This window comes from Copadichromis virginalis, linkage group LG14, assembly GCF_057382275.1.
Source record: "Copadichromis virginalis isolate Kocher_CV1m ecotype Utaka linkage group LG14, C_Virginalis_male_GT1.1, whole genome shotgun sequence".
NCBI lineage: Eukaryota > Metazoa > Chordata > Actinopteri > Cichliformes > Cichlidae > Copadichromis > Copadichromis virginalis.
Window position 1 is genome coordinate 40,388,321 of NC_140631.1, and position 23,128 is coordinate 40,411,448.

Genomic DNA, 23,128 nt, shown 5'->3' on the forward strand with positions numbered 1-23,128 from the left:
ACTCAGTGCAGATTTGTACATGCCTGCTTCCTTTGAAATATCTGGCACTTGGCTTTTTGGCAGTCGTTTTTGCCAATTTTAAAGTTCTCTTTGCCGGTAATATTAGTTAAAAGGCCAAAATTGTGATACAAATATGAACGGTCTCTTGTGGCTTTTCCAAGCATCACCCATCCATGAAATAAACATGCTGGTAGTAAAGGATGTTTTTTCTACTTTGAGTATTTCATCCTATCCCCCTGCAAAATATCGCCATGAGGGAGAGAAAAAAAAGGTATGAAAATATGGACTGTGATTTTGGAGATTTGTTGTGAAAGATGTCTTCCTCAATGATAAAATGATATTTAGAAAGACATCAAAAAACCAGTTAATTACCAATCAAGTGGTACTGAGGTTCTTTATCTATCTATTCTAAAGAAAAACCCAGGTATGAGCTGAAACGTAGAATTATTACAACCCTATTGGTCTACAGCTCAATTCTTTCATTCAAACAAATATGAAATATTTTTGACACTATCCTGTGTGACCAGGGCTGTGCAACCGAAATCTCATTTCCCGACATGAGACATTTATCGTCCCGACAACGATGTATATCACAAAAATTTTACATTTTCTGTAAATTCTGTGAACCCCGGCAACTAAATTTGTGTGAAAGTGTTTTCAGCTGGGCGTCATGTACCCGGAGTCATTTTATATTTTAAGTAATTTGTTTGATGCATATTCTAAAATGTGATGTTTCACAGCAATGTACACATTTCAGTTTATTTTGAAAAGTCTCAACAGGATCTTAAGGTTTATACACACACACACACACACACACACACACACGTCAGGTATTCAGATCTTGTGGGGACAATTAATTGACATAATGCTTTCGCTAGCCACTTACCTTAACATCAAAAGTGAATGCCTAACCCTGACCCTAAAAATAACCATAACCCAATTGTAATGCTGACACTAAAACCACATTTTGAGTCTCAAAAATGCCTTCAAACTTATGGGGACCAGAGTTTTGGTCTCCGTAAAGGGTGTTGGTCCCCAAAAGTATAGTAACCTTCCAATTTTTGGTCCCCACAAAGATACGAATACAAGCTCCCAAAAACACACACAGACACAAAGCCATATACCTGCAGCCAGGTCTCCTGACACACATGAGTTCAACATTAAAAGGAGTTTTAAAATATTCAGTAATGTATATAGAAAGGTGAATCATGAATGATTGAAGATGGCATTATGATGAGCACCATTAAAACTCTCTACCCTGGTCCTCAGCGGAGCCGTAAAGGCACACTCTCATGCAAATACAGCAGTCCATTTTCCAAGAGCGGTATAAATGTGGATATTCACCATTCAGCTACAAATGACATGTGATGTGTCATTTAACCAACCGTGTGTGAATAAATAAGCCTTAAACACCTCAAACTCTCTCCTTTTAAACATCGTAATGGCTCTTAATATATGAGTGAGTTCACACAGTCTTTAATGGATGCTTACAGCTGGAAGCCCTCGCAGCTTCTTGAGTGTATTCATTTTATGGTGGCCTCCAGGGGGAAGTGCACCAGTGGAAAAGTAATCTCCTACCTAGCGAGCTCCAGCATACACAGAACAAAGGATTCAATTTCATCCACACACTAAATATTCATTTCTGTCCATTGAACACCACATTCCTCAAAATAAGTAAGGTTTGAATGGAAAAAGAAAACTCAAAGATCCAGCTTCAAGGCAGTGAAGTTTTTAGGATTTTTAGAGGGTCAGTAAAGCCCCCAAAACAGGAAAATGCTCTCTGCTTATTAAGGATTCCTTTGTCATAAATATCAAATGTCATAAATATCAAATGACAAAGGAAAATGGCTGCGTACCGAGCCATAAACATGCAGAGGAAAACTCCATCATTATTTAAATGACAAAGAGAAAGGTTTCAAAACTCCTTTTCATGATAGAACTTTAACTTTTAACAATTTGCCAAATGAAGCTATTTAAAGGTACACTGGCTGCCTGTCCGTCAGAGGATAGACTTTAAAGTTCTGATGCTGGCCTATAAAGCTCTGAATGGTTTAGGACCAAAATACATCAATGACCTCCTGACCCAGTATGAACCATCCAGATCCCTCAGGTCATCTGGATCCGGTCTTTTATCAGTTCCCAGAGTCAGAACCAGACACGGAGAAGCTGCATTCAGCTTTTATGCTCCTTATATCTGGAACAAACTCCCAGAAAGCCTCAGATCAGCTGAAACACTCAGTTTATTTAAATCCAGGTTGAAGACTCACCTGTTCTCAACTGCATTTGAATAAAGCACCAAATCCACACTTTAAGCTTAAATTTCAAAACTTACATTTAACTACTGATTTTATCTACTGTTCTGATTTTATCTGTTTTGATTTTATATACTGTTGTTTGTTTGTTTGTTTGTTTGTTTGTTAATTAGTTAGTTAGTTTATTTGCTTGTTTTAATCAATTTTAAATCATGCTTTTTATTTGTTCTTGTTTCTAATGTCTCTGTAAAGCACTTTGAATCACCTTGTTGTTGAATTGTGCTATACAAATAAACTTGCCTTGCCTTGCCTAAAAATCCAAACATAAATCCAGCTTCAAAAATATGAGCCGTGGACAGTTTCTGTGGACTTGTGATTAGTACATTCAAATCCTTTCTGTCATTTTAAAGCTTATATTATTAACTACAGTAATTAATCCAAAATATGCATAATGTTGATTATTAGGGATGCAAGATGATGATAATGTCTTATGAATTTTACACTCAGAAAACTAAGTTTTCATCTTAAAAATAACATTTTAGAGTCTCCCGGCTCGTCTTAAAACAAATCAAAATTGATGTGACACAACAGACAAATATTGTCATCATCTTATTTGTCATTAAGCCCTAAGACTTTTATAAATGAACCATATTTATGTTTATTCAGTCATTACATATCACACAGATGGTGTAAAACAGTTTATAAAATCCACAAGTTATACAACAAACCACCAGAGGAGTCAGGAGTAACTTCCACTAACAGTCATGACACATGAGTATGCATGCTATGAATTTTACTGCAGGCCAGTTCCATGAAACTGTAGATAATGTGGATGCCAGGGAAGTCGTGTCTGTCACCGGGGAGATGACAGCAACCCTGCACTGAGCCGAATCTACAATACCATCTGTCATCAGAAGTTCACAGAACACTGGGTAAATAAACTTCCATCAGGGCCCTGCATACAAAAATGTCCCTTACCACTTTGGAAAAGCAGTTAATTAAACTAAACTTAGATTATTCAGCACCAAGCAAAATAAAGTGCATCACATACACAAGGAAACACGTTTCTGACACTTGATTTAGACCAGAGGTTCCCAAAGTGGGGGCGCAGAGCCATTGCGGGGGGTTTTTTTGACGGGGCTCCCACACAAACGCAGCAGATGAGGCATCACCAAATATGCTTCCAAACCAACTTCCTTCCAAGCCAAAGACTAGAAAATGTGATGAAGCATATCTTGCCTTTGGCTTCACCTGCACAACAGCGGTGCCAGGGTAGGTTTCCCTGACAGAATTTCAGTTTCCCCTGCGTCGGGAACACAAACAGTATCCCACAGTTGTTTAAGATAAGATAAGATCACCTTTATTAGTCCCACACGTGGGAAATTTGTTTTGTCACAGCAGAAAGTGGACAGTGCAAAAGTTATATAGCAAAAATTAGAGAACACTGGAACACAATAACAATAATATACTGTACACAACTGTACAGAATAGAATAGAATAAAATACTGTATACAATAGGATAAAAATAGAATACAAATGCTATATACAACTGAGTAAAAATACAACTTTATCAGAAAAGAGTATTGCTCTTAGTCTTATTGCACATGTGTGGGTTTGTGTGTTTGATCAGCTGCAAAAGTCTTTGTTGTGGAGTCTGACAGCAGTAGGGAGTAAAGACCTGCAAAATCTCTCCATCCCACACCGTGGGCGCCGCAGACACTGAAGGAGCTGTTCGGTGCTGTCAAAGTCTCCTGCATGGGGTGGGAGATGTTGTCCAACAGGGATAATAATAATGGATGTCATTTATATAGCACTTTTCAAGACCCTCAAAGAGCTTAACAATTCCACTATCCATTCAATCTCACATTCACACACTGGTGGAGGCAGCTACAGTTGTAGCCACAGCTGCCCTGGGGCAGACTGACAGAAGCGAGGCTGCCATATCGCGCCATCGGCCCCTCTGGCCATCACCAGTAGGCGGTAGGTGAAGTGTCTTGCCCAAGGACACAACGACCGAGACTGTCCGAGCCGGGGCTCGAAGCAGCAACCTTTTGATTACAAGACGAACTGCTAACTCTTGAGCCACGATCGCCCACTCTGGATGATGGATGCATGGATGGATGACAGCTTAGCCACCATTCTCCTGTCGCTCACCACCTCCACAGGGTCCAGGGGGCATCCTAGAACAGAGCTGGCCCTTCTGATCAACCTGTTCAGTCTCTTCCTGTCCCCGGCAGAGATGTTGCTACCACAGCAGACCACACCATAAAAGATGGCTGAGGCCACCACAGAGTCATAGAAGGTCTTCAGGAGTGGGCCCTTCACTCAAAAAGACCCGAGTCTCTGCAGCAGGTACATCCTGCTCTGCCCTTTCCTGTCGAGGGCGTCTGAATTATGAGTCCAGTCCAGTTTGTTTTTCAGATGAACACCAAGGTACCTGTAGCTGTCCACAGCCTCAATGTCCATAGCTTGGATGTTCAGTGGTTGCAGTGGAGGATGTTTGTGCCTGCGGAAGTCTACCACCAGCTTCTTGGTTTTAATAGTGTTGATCTGGATGTAGTTCAGCTGGCACCAGTCCACAAAGCCTTGGGTCCGTTCTCTGTACTCCTTGTCGTCCCCATCAGTGATGAGGCCGACTATTGCAGAGTCATCAGAGAACTTCTGCAGGAAGCACTGGGTGGAGTTGTGGGAGAAGTCTGCAGTGTAGATGGTGAAGAGGAACGGAGCCAGAACCGTTCCCTGTGGGCCCCCGTACTGCAGACGACCCTGTCCGACACACAGCCCTGAGTTCTCACATACTGTGGTCGCTCAGTGAGGTAGACCAAAATCCAGGTAGTGAGGTGCTGGTCGACTCCTGTGTTTTCCAGCTTGTCCTTCAGGCCCATGGGAAGAATGGTGTTGAAGGCAAAATGGGTTTATGTTGTTAAACCCATTTTGTACAGAGAGACATTTTTGGAAAAATGTATTAATAGCAATGTTGAATATTCTTACAAAGGAAAAAAACAAACCAAAAAACCAAAACAACTATATGTTAAATAATTACACCATAATTTCATTTGTTGATTGGTTTATTTTATTGCAACCTAATTTAATTTATTGCAGTTTACTTTTATTTATTTTATTTGTTTAATTGTTTACAAAAGGTTTGAGCTGTGGAATAAACTGCAATGGAGGCAAAGACCTTGTACAAAGGGTGGCCTAGCAAAAAACGTTTGGGACCCACTGATTCAGACTGTAACCAGCACTAGCATACGTTTTTCTCTATGCAGTTACAATCACTGGGATTAAGTCTTACTGAATATGACATGATGTAAATTTTGGAAATGATGGTCACATTATAGTAAAAAAACAAAAAGCCTCAATCAGAATCTCATGATTTACACCTCACAACAGTGTGAGCCACACTCACCCTTCAATCAACATTTTGCACATCCAGAACACTAATACGACATCAGAAACTCTCAGCTCACTGCTGAAAGACGGGACTAAGCAAAAGGTCACATCATGGTGAACGCTTCACTCTCACATGCATTTCCTGCTGGGATCCATCGATCTACATGCTATCATGCAGTCCTTCCTACAGACAGACTGAATTGTTCCCCTAAGGCAGTGGTTCTCAAACTTTCTCTCATCAAGCAGCCAAACACATCCACATCACATATTGGTTGTTAAAAATAGATTCATGATCATGATTAGGATCTCAGCATCAGCAATGCCTTTTTAATTTATTCGTCCCTCCAAAAATCGCATTTATTAAACTTAGTTTGATCCCAAATACCCCCTCCCACTTTTCCCGTTGATCTGCACCCCACCTGCAGGTGCTCCCACCCGTCTGACCCACCCCACAGTTTGACAGCCACTGCCCTACAGGTTAGAGTTTATTGTGGAGGTCCTTGTCGCTGCTGGACAGACCTCAGCTCCACTGTCTGCACTGCAGCAGGTGATAATATAATTGTGATCTGCTGTAAATTGGAGGGCTGCTGTAACCAGAACACACAGCAGGTGGAGAGCTGGTTAACATTAATGCTGCCAATAAGGGGCTACTGCCACAAACTGCTGCCCAAGATGGTGGAGCTTAAGCACTACCCAAACAAGCAACTGCATCAAATATTATCACCTATCAATCTGTGTTATGTACTGTAATTCCTGTGTGCCTTCAGGTGAACATCTCCTCTCACTATTTCTCTGCCACGTCTCATGTGTCAGATTGTCTGAGCTGCTGGCAGGTACGTTATTTCTCTATTTTTACCCATCAAGAAATGTCTTCATCCACAGAATTTTAATATTTTGTCAGGCAATTGTGAAAATAGATTCCTCACATGTATTTATATTTGAAGCAGAAGACTCAAAAACAAAACAGTCTTTCCTTCTCTTTTTCTTGCCTCTACCTCTCACATCCCATTCTCTCTGTATGTTCCCTCCTTCACTTCACCCTGCTTCCTCTCACGTTACCTTCCCTTCTTCTGCCCTTTCTCTCTTTCTCTCTCTTCTTGTCCATCGCCGCTGCCAGTGTGTGACAGATTAGCTCTCATCTCACCTTTACCATTACCTTACATGGAGACACTCACCCATGAAACTCATTACATCAAACATGACATTCAGCACAGTGTGTGTGTGTGTGTGTGTGTGTGTGTGTGTGTGTGTGCGCGTGTGTGAGCGTGTGTGAGAGAGAGAGAGTGTGTTCACACACAAACTACTTCAGAGGTGATTTTATAATTGGTCATGGTAGCTCTGGTCAAATGTCTCTCTGACAGAGTGTGTGAGAGAGAGAGGGAGGGGGGGGGGGGGGGTAGTACTACTCATCCTGACTAGGAAGGCGAAACTCAGTCAGTTAAACAAATTTTGTTTACTCCCTGCCATCCTTCTGCACTATTCTCTCTCTCTCTCTCTCTCACACACACACACACACACACACACTTATGTATACACAACTGTGATACCTAATTAATCAGGAGCTAAATGCTAGTAGTGGTGCACATGTGTAAAACAAACTCTGATACAAGAGTGCAAATACAATAACCAAACACAAACACACAAACACACGCACACACACATCCAAATAGATTGTGTCTATTTTTATCAGGCCGCTGACAGCACCCAGTCCCACTGTTCACACTAAGCTGAGCCACGTAATTGGCTACGATCTATCCTCTCTCTCTGCCCTTCACTGTCTATCTCTCTTTAATCCTGCTTTTCCTTCCTCCTTCACTCTTGCTTTGATGCCCCTCCATCCTATAGTTTGTAGTTATCCTGGCGAGTTGAGCGTTCAATGCTAAAAACAAGCTTCCATTTTCTGCCTCAGCAGGATGGCTGAACTGCAGCAGCGCTGAATCACAGGCTGTGTTTACACTGAAAGCAGAGAGAGAGAGAGAGAGAGGCGTGAGTGAGGGGAAGAAGAGAGGCATGGATTGGAGAGGAAGAGTGGACGTAGGAGGAAGAGAGGCTAATAAGGAGGACGGAGAGATAGGAGTGTTTGGGAGAGAGACGGAGACAAAGAGAACTAGACAGACAGAGATGGGCAGAAAGATCTCTGGGGTATTTTTAGGTTTCTATGAAGCCTGTTATTTAACACCTGCTGGGTTTTGCTGAAAAAGAAAGAAAAGGAGTTCAGTATTATTCTATGAAGCCAAAAGTCTTTTTACTGAACCCAAACCATTATGATAGTTTAGTGAATATATGTATCTATGGACAGGTATTAACGTCTTTGTGGGGAACAAAAATCAGACGTTTACTATACTTGTGGGGACCAACAGCCCTTATGGGAACCAAATCGACCAAAAACCCAGTCCTCATTTTTGAGACTCAAGATGTGGTTTTAATGTCAGGGTTACAATTGGGTTATGGTTAGGTTTATGGTCAGGCATTCATTTTTGATGGTTAGGGTTAGCGTACGTGGCTAGGGAAAGCATTATGTCAATTAGATGTCCCAACGTGTGTGTGTGTGTGTGTGTGTGTGTGTGTGTGTGTGTGTGTGTGTGTGTGTGTGTGTGTGTGTGTGTGTGTGTGTGTGTGTGTCTGTCATGGGTCATGGCCGCATGTCACACATGAGCCCACACGTGGCCCATATGCGAAGCTTTGTACTGGCCACATTTAGCCTTGATTGACCACAGATCAGCCTTATTAAGCCATGTGTGTGATGTATTGTGACTTTTGGACTATGTATGGCCCACAAAAAAATTAAAACTAACTAATAATAAAGTAACTGAGCCAAACACAGCCCAAAGCAGCTTCAAATGTCTCGGCTACCTGGATACTACTTCAGATGAAGATCGTGACTACCGTCATGAGAAATAAAGAGCTATTTTTCACACAGTAAAAGCTAAACTGATCAACAGGTTTGTCAGTGTGTTGGCTTCTTACTGTCTCAGTCAAATAAATCCAAAGGCTTTAAGTATTTTAGCCCTCTAAAGCTCCAGGCTAGAAAACATCCCCACCACATAGAATAAGAAAAAACACTGAGCCAGAGCTGGGCGATAGAACGATAACGATATGTATTGCGAAATAACTTTTTCTCGATAGAAAAATTAAACTATTGCGATAGGCCTCATCGCTCTTGTTCTCTTTAAAAAAAACAAAACATTCAATCCAAATTAAGTAGTGCAGAGTCGAACCAATCACAGCCGCAGCGTCACGTCACGTGACTTGTTACGTACAGCACAAGTGCCAAGCCGCACATGTGTATTTGTTTGGGAAGCAGCCAGCCGCCGTGCCACCCGGGTAATGGAGGAAATGAGTGCGCCGACTAGAGAAACCGAGAGCGTGACCGAAGGTTACCGAAGAGAAAACAGATGATGGTTCCAATGCCGGAGAGATTGTCGAACAGAAGAGCCATAGAAGTTCCGCAGTGTGAAGGTATTTCGGCTATTTCAAGTCTGACAAAAAACAGAGTAGCGCGCACTGTAAATTGTGCCGAAAGCAAGTCTGGAAATACAATAAAGTGGTGCATGCTCAATCTCTGACTGGAAGCGCTAATTCGTCATTCGGCTTTTGTCAGACTAAAGTAACTGTTAAAACTGTTTGAAAAGCTCAGCTATACAACAAGGAGAGATTGAGAATTTCCTTTTAGTTCTCAGTTTATTTAATATTGACAAAAGTTAGTCAGTTTTGTCTGTTCTTCTGTAAAACAAACTAAGATTTATTTTTAGAATTAATATTTTGTTTCTAAGTGGAATTGACAGTTTAGTAGTCTGTTTTGTTTGTTCTATTTTGAAACTTAAACGCTTTAGCGGCTGCCTTTTGTGTAGTTTGCAATATTTGCCTTTATTTATCTGAAAAAGTCTCGTGTTCCTTAATACCCTGTTGAACTTATTATGGGAAATAAATATTTAAATCAAAACAAGCTGCTGATTATTTCACATTTTACTTGTGAGCAACGGCACATTTAAATCTTACAAATATAATTATTTGGCTTATATCGTGATATATATCGTTATCGCCTGAAATGAAAAAAATATATCGTGATATGAAAAAATCTTATATCGCCCAGGTCTACTTTGAGCCAGGCGGTAACATCTCCACCACTGTAATCTGTCTTATTAAGATAGACACGAGTCTTTCTCTTCCCATCACAAAGCCAAACCGAGATATGAAGAAAAAAAAAAAACTCTTCGATGAGTCAGAGGTACCCTTTTTCAATATTTTCTAAAAGCTTCTGAAAATCTAAGCTAAAAGCTAAAAAGCCATCTTCATAAAATTCAGTGCAACAGAAAAGTGTTTGTGTGTCTGTTTTCTTCTTCTGCCTTCTTCATTGAATGTGCCATGCTCTGCAGCCTTCACAAAATGGGTTGTATTTTAATAAGAATATAACGCCTGGTCTCGGTACTGCACCCACTCAGATGGAAAGGGTTAAGGGGATTTGTATGGCGTTATTTTTGTGCCACTATTCTGAGCGCACGTAAAAAAGGTTTGCAGGTGCAAGTGTTGCATTTTGAGGAGAAATTTATTTTGAGCGAAGAAAAGCTGAATTTGAGTGAACAAAATTCATTGCTGCATGCAAAAAATGTATATCCGTGTTTGCTATTATCCATATACACACGCACAATAGCAGCCCCTCTCGCTCAGTTTTTGTATTTGCGCTCGCAATGTGTCGCTCACGCTCTCAACATTTCTGCCCGTGCACGCTCAACTCTTTCTGTACACCGTTATATTTGTGCCACAAAACCAGCCAATCACAGACTTGGATGCAAAAAAATCTGATTGGCTGTTTTTGTCTCCAATCAGCTCGAAAGGACGAAATGCAATATCCCAGAATCCATTTCGTCCAAAGCTCAAACGAGGCAGTGGCGGAGGAACACAGAGTGGCGGAGTTTGAAATATTACTCTTTCTGGGACACAAAATAAACTTTTAAGATATTTTCATGTTAGAATGTAGCTGTGTGAACTTCAAATATCTGCTCGATTTATCAAGACATCACATATTTGCATAAGTGCTCCAACGTTTTCGGAGATGCCTGTTACCCACCAGCTGACCGGGTGGGAACTCGGGTTAAACATAATATATAAGGCTGAACTGACAAAAAAATCACCGACTACACCACCAGGTATTATTGGAAAAACCATAAAGCCTTTGAACGAAAACAAACGCTGTTGTGACAGTGATGTACACTGTTTTGTTGGTATATATGTATGATTTGTATCACCTTCATGTTTCCAGCTTTACAGCTGTGGCTCCAGCAAACATCAGCTGATACTAGAAATTTATTTTAAATAAATTCTAACAACAGCTGATCAATTTTGAACGTGCTGCTGTTGTTGTTTAGCGCAACATCCGCTGGTTTCCTGTTTCTGGCGCAAAGTGGGAGATAAACAAACAAGAGAGACGATCAGCTGATCATTGATCAGTTTCATGATTGAAGTAGCAACAGGAGAGGGAGGGAGAATGAGGAGAGAAGAGGCAGCTAAGACACAGAATAACTCCAGCTTTGTGTCTTTTTTATTCTCGCTGAAGTCTTTTCCCCTCAATACGGATGTATTGTAATTGGTCCAGCCCAGAGTTGATTATTACCAGCTGGCTAATCCACCACCTTTCATTGTTTATACCATTACAAAAACAAACAAACTAACATAAAAATGAAAAATCACCACTGGCCCACCGGGCAAATGCCGGGTAAATGCCCAATGGCCAGTCCAGGTATTCGGTCAGCTGGTGGATAACAGGCATCTCCGAAAACGTTAGAGCACTTATGCAAATATGTGATGTCTTGATAAATCGAGCAGATATTAGAAGTTTACACAGCACCATTCTCGCATGAAAATATCTTAAAAGTTTATTTTGTGACCCACAAAGAGTAATATTTCAAACTCTGCCACTCTGTGTTCCTCCGCCACTGCCTCGTTTGAGTTTTGGACGAAATGGATTCTGGGATATTGCATTTCGTCATTTCGAGCTGGTTGGAGACGAAAACAGCCAATCAGATTTTTTTTGCATCCAAGTCTGTGATTGGCTGGTTTTGTGGCACAAATATAACAGTGTACAGAACGAGTTGAGCGCGCACGGGCTGAAATGTTGAGAGCGCGAGCGACACATTGCGAGCGAGCGCAAGTGCAAAAACTGAGCGAGAGGGGCTGCTATTGTGTGTGTGGATAATAGCAAACACTGAAATACATTTTTTGCACGCAGCAATGAATTTTGTTCACTCAAATTCAGCTTTTCTTCGCTCAAAATAAATTTCTCCTCAAAATGCAACACTTGCACAGGCAAATTTTTTTTACGTGCGCTCAGAATAGTGGCACAAAAATAACGCCATAGATTTGCAAATTCCCAGAAGAAAATGTTCCAGAGTTCCAAACGATTACAGAGACTTAATTCAGAGTGGGATTTGTGAGTCATGAAGATCTCTGATATGAACAGTAACAAGGATGTGGAAGAAAACACTGAGTTAAGGTGAGAGGAGGAGCAGACCGGAGCAATCAGGGTTCACAAGAACAAGGGGCACTGATTTACCTCCCTGTCGTGTCTGTGCACATGCATGTGTGCGTGCACTCAAACTGTGTCTGATGGACAGTGAAATGGAGGGTAAATCTACAGAGGCTTCACCTTACAGCAACCTTCATCTGCTTCTCCCACTCTCTGTCACATCCGGCTCTACAGCAGTCATGTATTCCTGCCGGTAAAATCCCAAGTCTTTTAATCTCAAAGGGGCCTGACACACAAAGACACCCTTTGGCCTTTGAAAGGCTCCACATGATTCAGGAGGAGAAGCGGGCCGGCAGCAGCACAGCCTTAACCCTGTATGACAGACAAACAGAGCTGCATGAGGCTTTGCAGTACATGGCACGCACTGACAGTCCACTACATCATAAGGGACATGATGCAGTGAAATTATTATCTGTGTTTTGAAGGCATGTTTTTTTTTTTTATTGTCAAACTTAAGTGTGACATTAATTAGCTTCAGCTAACCAGCTCCAAGATCAGCTTCAAGCATGTTCAACACCTCCCAAGAGGTTTCAGTGATTGAATCCTCCCGTGTGAGAAGTTGAAAGCAGGAAATATTTAACATAGCTTAAAAAAGCAAAGCTATTTACTGGTCGATCAACATTCCTCCCCTCACCTGACCACAAGCAGTGATAGTAATAACCCAAAAATGCGATTACAGCTGCAAATGGCATAAATTCGCTTCTTCTGAAGCGTGTCTGGGATCAGGCTCAGAGACGGGATGAGAAGCTCAGACAAAGACTGCTGCTGCACAACATCAACAGGAGGTGTCCCTGATAATGGATGGATGGATGGATTGCTTCATAAAGATCTTAAAGATCTGTCCATTTGACCTCTGTTGATTTGCTTTACATTTGGGTTGGATGTGCACCTCTTCAGAAAAATAAATATGTGTAACCGTGATGAAGACCACAGTGGGTGTGATTGCTGTGCCTGGTGGCAGTGTGCTGTGCAAGCATATGAACCAGTACAACCAGATTTATTCATTTACAACTATCCTCTTAGGCTTTTTTCCATTCCAATAACTTAATTTCAATAAAGTGTTGTTCAACATTTATTAACACCAACTCTGAGATGATCTGCTCAGCGCAGTCGTTTTTGTTTAGAGAAGTCCGACACAGAAATCTTAGAAATCTATCACTAACTGATGTTTTGAGTGTGTAATTATAAAGCCACAGTGTGGGATTCACTCGAAATCCTACTTCAAAATCCTCAAGACTGATACAAGCTAATTGATGATCAACATTTTATTCTTTTTGCGCCGCTTAAGAAATGACACTTTAAGAAAGTCACCAAAAAAAAATAAATGTATCATTTCTCACCATTTTTGATCTGGCGTATTCTTACTGAACGTGTCTCACACACACACACACACACACACACACACACACACGCTGTTCTCATGTGTCCCAAATTGTACTGCACCATCCATCAGCATGCTGTCAGATATGACCTTCAACTTGAAAAAGGAAAGGAAAATAATAAAGAAAATAGGAGAAGGAAGGGCATGAAAGGAGAAAGACGGGGAGAGCGTGATGGAGCGACTGACTGCTATGGAAACAGAAAAACTGAGTGTAATGTGATGAGCATTAGATCACATCCCTGCTGAGATTAGCACGCTGATATGCATATTGGATTTACACTGGAGTTGTTCTTGTTATGTGTCCTCGCACTGACAGTCCTCCGGGGGTCCGCACCGGCAGCGACTCATATTCAATTTAGACTTGACACGTTTCACCATTTTCTCATTAATCCCTAAGATGTCAGATCACACATGAAGACTCATTCCAGTGGCAGGGCAGAGGAAAGAAACAACCCCCTTGTTACACCTCAGAGTCATCTGCTGTGAGTCTGGATTCGTACCGTCCTCTGAGGGAATGTGGTTTGTCATTTCAGACAGGAACGTTTGTTTTACATCACAAGGAAGACACAATGTCCAGTTGTAAAACTTACCCGATGTGTTCTTTAAATAAAGTATATCCCTCTTTATAGTGCTAATCATTAATTTAGCAGTTAAACTCTAAAATAAATTCATGGCTTTAACCAATTTAATTGATTTACTTCAATGCTTGACTGCTTTAATGTGCGGAAGACACCATTTTTAGGAACAGATTTTGTTATTTAACAGATGCATTACCCTGAGGTGTTATACTGCTTCATTTCTCAGTGTGGAGGTTTTTTTAAAACTGAATTCACACATTGCTCCTGTCATCCTTGGCAAATTAGAAACATCTACATTAAGCTCCTGACATCTTGACAAAAACAGGTACTTTGGGTTTGGGGTGCAGTTAGAGGCAATCATTTTTTACACCGCTGTTAATTTCTCCACTAGTGTAACAAAGCAAAGACACAGCAATCCCTTATTTCGGTAGAAATGTAGGTCACACTTCTGCCATCTATTTATGAAAAAAAAAGATCATCGCACAATCTTTTGAGAAAAAGATTGTACAAAAATAAGCTGGAGAGAAATCAGGAGGAGGCGAGGTGAAAAAGAGGAGCAGGAGAAACAAATTAACACCATGATTACAGTATTTGTGGTGTGTTTGTGTGGGTGTGGACATTACAACGTTGGGTAAAAAAAATAACATTGAGATTAACTAGAAAATGAAACAGCAAAGCTGACACTGATTTTGAATCCAGCATTCGGCCATTACAGTAACATTTTAGCATAATGGAACCAAGAGATCTAAAATGGGGAAGAATTACGATAAATACACACCTCTAAATTATAGTAATTTAAGTTGCTATTTCTGCAGCAGTAGTCCTGTTAGTGCTGTCGCGTTGGCACACCGTGGCTGAATAAGCTGGGGGGTGACACCTCCAAAGCAGTGAGAGTGGAGAAGAAATGAAATTTGCTAGGAAGGACCTCCTGCGGGCTGTAGAATGAAGTACGGATTAGCGTCATTCATTTAAATGTAGTGTCTCAGGATGAAAACAGTCCACCTGCAGAGCACCTGCAACGGGGAAAAGAAAGCAGGAAGGAAGACTACAAAGTGAGTTCAGGCAGGGAAAACAGGCTGCCTGGTTGGACGGGCAGATGGACGAGGAAACAGATGGGTGAATAGATGGAGGGATTGGGGGTATAGTTCTACATTGGGAGATTAAGCTGCAGATTAATTCTTTAACCAGACGGGATGGAGAATTTCCGCTGGAATGTAAATGAACATTTATGATCTGGATTCCTGTGACTGGCTCTTACCTGCTTTTCTGTACCTGGAGTGACAGCGTCGTTACATAACAATCCTTGTTGGGTATCAGTAAGAAAAAGCACTTCCAAAAACTAAAGCAGGTTCCTACATGACAGCTGCTAGAGATCAAAACACAATCACATAGTAGAAAAACAACTTCCAACTTTTTCCAACAAATGAAGCCTCAGAGGAAATTAGAAATGTTTCAGACTCTTTTTTTTGAGCTGCTATGTAGGTAGAGGTCTAATCACAGACAAAGGTAATGGCCAGACTGCCTGCTGAACAACTAGATGGTTTGTATTTGTTCACATACAGTAAATAATTCATATTTGCCTATTTTTCCACATTTGAAGGAGCAATAACAAGAGACATGCTGTTCTAGCCAGTTACCAAAAGACATGTAAAATAATTTTACTCTTAGATTTAAATATGTGTAGAAATGGACTTGACATACATATTTAACACACCGAGACGGGTTTCATCTTATATTTGTCTTGAATCAGCCTTGCTGGAGCTGTTGTTGTCCCTCTAGCAGCTTCCCACAAACTAAACACATACATTAGATTAACTGGTCATTCTCCACAGAGCTTCAAGACTGACAAGTGACTGGTAGAAGCCACAAGGGTACCATTACTTTATTTTACTTTATTTTCGAGAAATAATCAAAACGTAAACTGTGATTAGTTGCAACCCAAACAGGTGCAAACTCCAGCTTTAGTATCCAGAGCCTTTGTTGTGAGTCACATTTTCAGCCGTGTTTGCAGAGGTTTCAAAAATCTTTTCTCTGCCATCTGACAAAAAGAGCAACAAATGTGTCAGAGGTAGCAGAAAATGGGAAACGCATCAAAGTGCTGTACTGAGAGTAAGTGTGGAGGTGGGGATGTGCTCTTGCTCACTGTTTGCTAATGGGATGTGAAGCCTATTGTAATGCTCTCCATATGATAACAGTCACCACAAAACAATGCATCACTACAGCCACATTAACACCTTTCAGTCTATTATCACAGCCACCTGCTTCAACTGCTCTTTTACATGTCTGGTGTCTGTCTGCCTACCTGCTTTAAGCCAGTCTGTGTCTTGCTCACTGTATGAGTAAGAGCGCACAAGCCAAATAGTCTGCTTGCCTGTCTGTCCACCTGTCTCCTTCTACCAGGCTGGTGTTGTTCTTCTGCTTGTGCAACCACATGTATTTTAATAAAATGTATACAACTTACAACACACATTCACACCGAACTCGCAGCCCACACTCAGACTGGAAAGGGTGACGAAAAAATAATTAAAGTTTTTTGGACACAATATTAACAAAACATAAATATGGGAGAAATGTAACACCTATCAAAACGTTCTACTCTCCTAATCTGTGCTTCCAATTCAGTTTGTCCTTGAAGCTTTCGCAGCTTTTCGGGCTCCTAATAAGATATTGAAACCACTGCAACTTCACACACAGCCCCTAATATGCTGAAACAATGCCAGTGCTGTTGTGAGCACATGTAATGCAGAAGATAAGTTCTGATGTTTTCAGGAGGCAGTTAACTTTAAACATGTAGATATAAAGGCAGCTCGTCTCTCTCTGCAAGTACCGACAATTAGATATAAAAGGTTAGCTTCAAATTATGAGAGGGAGCATACATCTGTGCAGTGGTAATTCAAAAAAAAAAAAAGAAGTAGCAGAAAATAAAAATCTAGTAATGTTTACATGATACCAAGCCTGACCAGCTTAGATACGTTGACTCCGATTGTGGGGATGAGGATGAAGCGTTCCTTGATTATATTTTCCAGCATGACAGGCTTAAACCTGCAGAACATTAATGCACCGTAAGTGCACTTAATCAAAAGTGATAGTAGTGTTTCCCACACAAAGACTTTACTCATACTCATACATCCCATGTAATATTAACGGCATTTCGCTTTCACTGACAATTCTGTTAGTCTTATTTTGAAAGTTTTTGAAAGCCTGGAACTTTCCCCATCTCATGTTTCCCCACCACAATCAGGTTGTTATTGTGGTCCACTATGTGATTCAGCTGCTTTTCAAGAAAGGATGTCCTCCTGCAAATGTACTCCAATGTAACCATCAATTATTTCTGCCCAAGAGGTCTACTGTGAGCTGGAGTGCCACTTTAACCAGAACCTGCAGTGGATGGAGAACTGGTTGATGTGCAGTAACAAGGACTACAGTAACTAGCTGTAGTCCTTGTTTGGGATAAAATGTCAGAACTTGGCAGTGAAATCTGTTTCTGTCACTATAAATATTTTTAACGATAACTCCTCTTAATTCCAAAGTGCTTGATTCTAATTCTGAATTACAAGAAGCTTAGTGGGAAACTAACACGGCACTCATTGTGGCAATGACACTATGATGGAGTTCTTTGTGTTGTTGGGTTATTTTTTTTAAAGAGCTATACTATCTCTGGAATATTTGGTGGAGCTCTTCACTGCAATCAGATCTGGGACAAACTCATATGTATCAGTAAAATTTTGTTTTTAATTTGAGGGAAGATTTGACTATGTACAATAACTGCTTGTCCAGCTGGATGTTGTTGTTGTTTTTCCCTCTTTAGCCTGTTGGAAGAGAATGGAAATGCCCAGAGCTGGAGTGAGTCTAGGCCACAGCAAGAGAAACATGAAATGTATCTGATAATGGCTGCACAGGATGACCTTGTGCAGTCCCCGGGCACAGATGGAGAAAAAACAAAGATGTAGCGGTAAACAGCACAGGAGCAGCTTCAGAGCTATTTTTTTAAACTGGCTCATACTGTGGATGATGAGAAACACAAATGTGATCCCCAAAAGCCCACCTGGCAGAGGGATTCAAGGGCTCACCAGCTAGAAAATGTTATGCTTTACCATAACATTATTTATGTGTGTGATGAGTTCATGTCCCAGTAGTACATGGTAAACATTCAATTTCAACTACAGAATGTATCCACAACCTAAAAGCAGCTACGTTGCAGGTGACATTAAGTAGAACCTCTTAAAGACAGCTCTACATTCTTGTGAAACTCAAACTCAATAGTTAATTTCTGCTGACACAAAGCCAGTGATCAACCGAGAGCTACACAGATTTCCACCTAACATTGTGGCTATGGCGGGGCTTCTGTAAGAAATTCACCAATGTTTGGCAAATGCAGTCCATTCTGTATGCCATGACTTTCTGCTGGTAATGCTATGTTGATGATAACATTTCTCAAACCTGGCAAAATGTGGGCTGAGTCCTGAAAGCCAACAATGACAACAATTTCCATTGGTGGAAAAGCGGTATCAGTGACTCTGAACCCAGATAAGCTTACTCCATTGAGCTGAGGACTGTTGAATGCCATCAAAGGTCAGCATCTACTGCACTATTCCTGACCTTTGACGAGCTCTGCATGGTTCAGGTCTAACAACAAAGTGAAGGCATGGGTGTTGGAACTGTGTTAGAACTGTCCATGGTGCTTAAAACAAACCGGAGGGGCTCATATTACTGACTTTCTACACTGTACGTATCTTAGAACTATTAATGATTCTGAAATCATTGATAGCTCTTCATCATATCTCTCCACCATACTGGAAACATGCTGGACCCTTGAAGGAGGGTCATGGTCCTGAATGCATATTAACATGTTTAAACTGCAAAGCACCACCAGCATTGCAGGAGCTGTCCATGGTGTTGACCAAGGTTAGAGCGAACGCAAACTGAATTTAAACTAAAACTAGGTGTAAAAATACACTTTTTTCAAACTGAAGGCAAAAAAATAGGCTTTTGAAAAAAAGACTGAACAATACTGTGTGCTTAGAAAATTTAACTTAAATAAAAATGCAGTTTTTAAATAGTTTAGTATAGTTAGCCTTTGTCAGTGTTGTCACACCCGATAGTTCTTATATTGTTCCTCTGAAAAATACTTTCCATCTTATAATATTTAAGTTCTTACCAAAGTGGATCATCTACCTCCAGCTCACCCTGTCCCTAGTAATCTGCTGTCACACCATCCCTCTGCACGTCCTCCTTCACTACATCTAAGAATCTTGTGTCATCTTCTGTTTTTCCTCATGCCTGGTATCTTCAACATATCCCTGCTCTATGCAAAAATGAACTAAAGCTAAACATTTCCAAACTATAAATACCAAGTTAAAAAAAAACACTGATACAAAATACAACACTGAAGCTACACCAAGTCAAAGCTTGCTCCTGCAATTTACCCATGCTGTAACCACATTACTTCTTTTTGTTGTGCCTGAAACATTTTAGACAGCAGTGAGGCCCTAATGAGTGCTCTGTGGTCCTGAATTCACAATAGCATGTTTAACCACAAAGTACAACCAGTTGTGTTTAAGCTGTTCAGGTGTCAGGGTCTGATTTCAGAAAATTCTTTCTGAAGAAGAAGTGGAAACTATAAGTGGATCTGAAAATGCACTGACTCCATCTATTCTGCTGAAAACAAGTTAGGCCCTTTAAGGAGCTCTCTGTGATCCTGAATTCATTTTAACATGTTTAAATCTAACCACAAGCTACTGGACTTGTTTATGGTGCTATCACCATACTATGGGCACCCAAACACCTGTATGTCAGGCTCCCTGCTGCACGGTGTAGGAGGTTTCTGTGGTTCTGACATTACAGTGGCCACGTGCAAACTCAGCAATGCCGGCCCCTGTGGAGCTCTCCATGGTCCTGAATCCTCCACTTGGTAGCTTGACTGAAGCTACCATCTGCAGATATTTTCAGTTGGCCCTTTCAGATCTTTATGTGGAACAGAAGCTCTCTCAGTGTGGAGCTGTCCCTTTTTCCTAACCACTCCTTGGCTCCTTCCCTTCTGTTAACAAAAATCCCAGACAAAGAACCTGCTGTGCATTGCTCCTCTCTGCATCTTCCAGCTTTCACACAACAGCATTTGGCCTGACTGTTTTTATGTTTCTTGTTTCCCTGGGATTTTTTGCTTGCACAATAAATGACCAGGTGTGATGGTTCCCAGAGCACCTGCTTCTTTGAGCACGTAGCTGCAGAAGTTAAAGGCTCAATAAAAGCTATAATTATGTTTTGATTTATATCCAACACATTCTGGGAACAATGCCTCTTGTTTTCCCATTATTATCCGGCCCCCTCTGCCCCTCTCTACACCTTCTCCTGTTCTCTCCACCTCCTCCCTTCCTGTATCACCTTCTCCTCCCCACCCGCGTCACCTCTCCTTCACTCTTGTTCTCATCTCCTAGCCTCCTTCATAATAGATGCGGTTGTAACGGCAGTCAGCTGGAGCGGCATGATGAGGCAGCTTTAGAAACGGAGAGTGAGACAGAAACAGAGAGCTCCCCAAAATGGGTTCTTCTATCACTGCGCTCCCACTCACAAACACGCACGCATGCGCGTGAACGGACGCATTCATTCACGCGCGCGAAACCTAGCATGCGTGCACGCACTCGCGCATTCCCATACACAGGCACGGCGGGGCTGCCAGCCTGGCCGGTACACCCGGAAACCAATACAAGCGCCAAAGAAATGTCCACAGAGCCAAAACAGCAGTTTGTCTTCGAAGCAGCGGAGAGTTCAGCTTTTTGGAGAGCTCTAAATAAACTGTCTGTAGCCTCAGAAAACGGCAGTGCCACTGACAGTGCCCCCACAAACAACACAGAGAAGTCGCACACTGAGCCGGGTTCTGGAGGAGCCTAATCAGATTACAGCGATGATTCATTTCCTGGGCACTAAGAATAAAACTACTGTTGGCTCTAACATGAGCCTGGCATCCCCGTGGCAGGGGCGAAAAAAAATTAACCGCATAGCAGAGCTCGGTCCCACCGAGCATCCTCTGCGCGCATCACACACACTGCATTATTAACAGCCGATCAATCAGCCTTACCTTCATCGATCACCAACTCCTCTCCTCCTGATGTGTCTCTTTTCTACCCCCTCCACACAAATCCTCTCGTCTTTCTCCCCCGATCGGTCCACTAATGGAAATCACAGTGAGGACTCCCCTCTCAATAAAATGCTTTAAAGCCGATCGGGCTCAGCACCTTATCCCAACTCACGGTCTCCCCTCTTGCGCGATTCCTTCCCTTGCACATGAAGCGAGAGGGGCTATCTTGGTAGTTTTTTGTTTGTTTGTTTGTTTTCTGGTGCTGAAAAAAAGCGGTGTGTGTGAAAGAGAGTGTGTGAGTGAGCTCAGGCAGCGGAAAAGACTTGCGCGCGGTTAGGCAGCAGAAAAGAAAAAAAACGGGGCGAAGAAGGGATCCAGGTGCCGGTGGGCTTACCGTGCACAGCCACGAGAAACACTCCTGTACACGTAGTTCCTGAAAAGAACAGGATGGGTGGGTGGCAGAGGGGAGGAGGTCACACCGCTGTTGATAAAACTCCTATTCGCCTCAAAAAGCCCAAGTAACGTTACTCCAATAGCGTATTTAAAGTAACGGGCACGGAAGAGCTATCTGCATCGATGCTGGAGAGCAAGCCTCAGAGAAAAGTGGTGCTGAGGGGCTAAAGAGCTTTAATTCCGATAATCTGAAGTCCCCGTAGAAATCCTGCTCCGGCTTGTGCTTCAAAACCCAAATACTGCCAGGCTGTAAGAAACTACACCCACCGACACTGAAGGTGTCCTTGAGTACAAAAATAGGAGCTTCCGCTTTAGGGGCTCTGAATGGCTGGACTGCTCCCAAAATCATGCAGGTATCCCTCCAGTAAGGGCCCCTTTTAAACAGATAACCTAAAACAATTTCACTTTCCAAACATTCCAGGTGATGAGCGTCGTCTCCGTCCGTCTGCACGCCCAGCTGGAAGCTGCCAGTCCTTTTCTTTTCCCCAAAGAGGATGAAATCCCGGTCCGGGCGGTGTCCGGCAGCTCCGTCCTCCGTTATCAATTATAAATCACACCGCTGACTCTGATATTCCGAGAGCGTTTTTAGGGAGGAAATGCACTTTCAGAGAAAACTAGCAATCTTGTAGCGATGGCTAAAGCTGCACTTTTAACAAGCTACGCTCTTGCTTCACGTTGGTGGAGGCTCGCAGATCCGCAGCAGGCTCTGCATGCCGAAAGTCGCTTATCTTTTGAGGGAAAATCAGCCCACGGTTGGAGACGGCGATAATCCTTGTCGAGGCTCCGAAACGTCACATTGTCGCTCACATTTCCTCCGTCGTCCGGTCAAATCCTCCGCTTACACCCGCTCGGTATCCGACCCGGTGTTGTGTACCGTGGCAGCTGCGGCTGGGGCTAATTCCTCAGGAGACGCTTAAAGTTTGAAAATCAGCCACAGAATCCAGCGCGTGCTTCCCGCCCGTCGGAGGCGGCTGTAGGCGCACAGGCTGGCTCACGAGGATGACTGACGGCAGAGGGAGGGAGGGGGGCACGAGAGGCTGTTCGAACAAAAAGACACACCCATGAAATATCTATCTATCCATCTATCTGTATATCCCGTGCTGCTGCTTAAGCCCGGTTATATTCAACGTATGTTCGCAGTTTTTGGAGTTCATGGGTAAAGGCAAGGTGCCTTACTCGTTTCACCAATTTAAGAATGCAGTGCAGTCGTCATCAATTAAAAATCTTGATTAAAAAAAACAACCGTTTATTGGTGTTTTTTAATTGTTATTTTATTGTGTCGTTTAAAAGGTTACCTGTTTAGAAAGATGGTCAGAAGTACTTTTAAAACTGAAAATACTTAAAGTAAAAGTGCGCAAAATGCCAGAGGTCAGAGGAAGGTGTAAAATGTACTTTAACATGTACTTTAACATAGCAGCAACAAAAGATTGTCAAGAAATTACCATCAGCTCTCATGTAATATCCAGTCAGCTA

General features: G+C 42.0%; 1 protein-coding gene across 3 annotated transcripts in view; it reads right to left on the bottom strand.

Moving 5' to 3' along the window:
* The window catches only part of LOC146694664 (leucine-rich repeat and fibronectin type III domain-containing protein 1-like protein), a 417,321-nt gene extending 394,694 nt beyond the window's left edge, over positions 1–22,627 (bottom strand). For all 3 annotated transcript variants that reach the window (XM_085430925.1, XM_085430926.1, XM_085430923.1), the window contains exon 1: positions 21,203–22,627. The gene's annotated coding sequence lies outside the window, so the exon portion shown is untranslated. The remainder of the gene's footprint in view (positions 1–21,202) is intronic.
* Between the last annotated feature and the right edge of the window lie 501 nt (positions 22,628–23,128).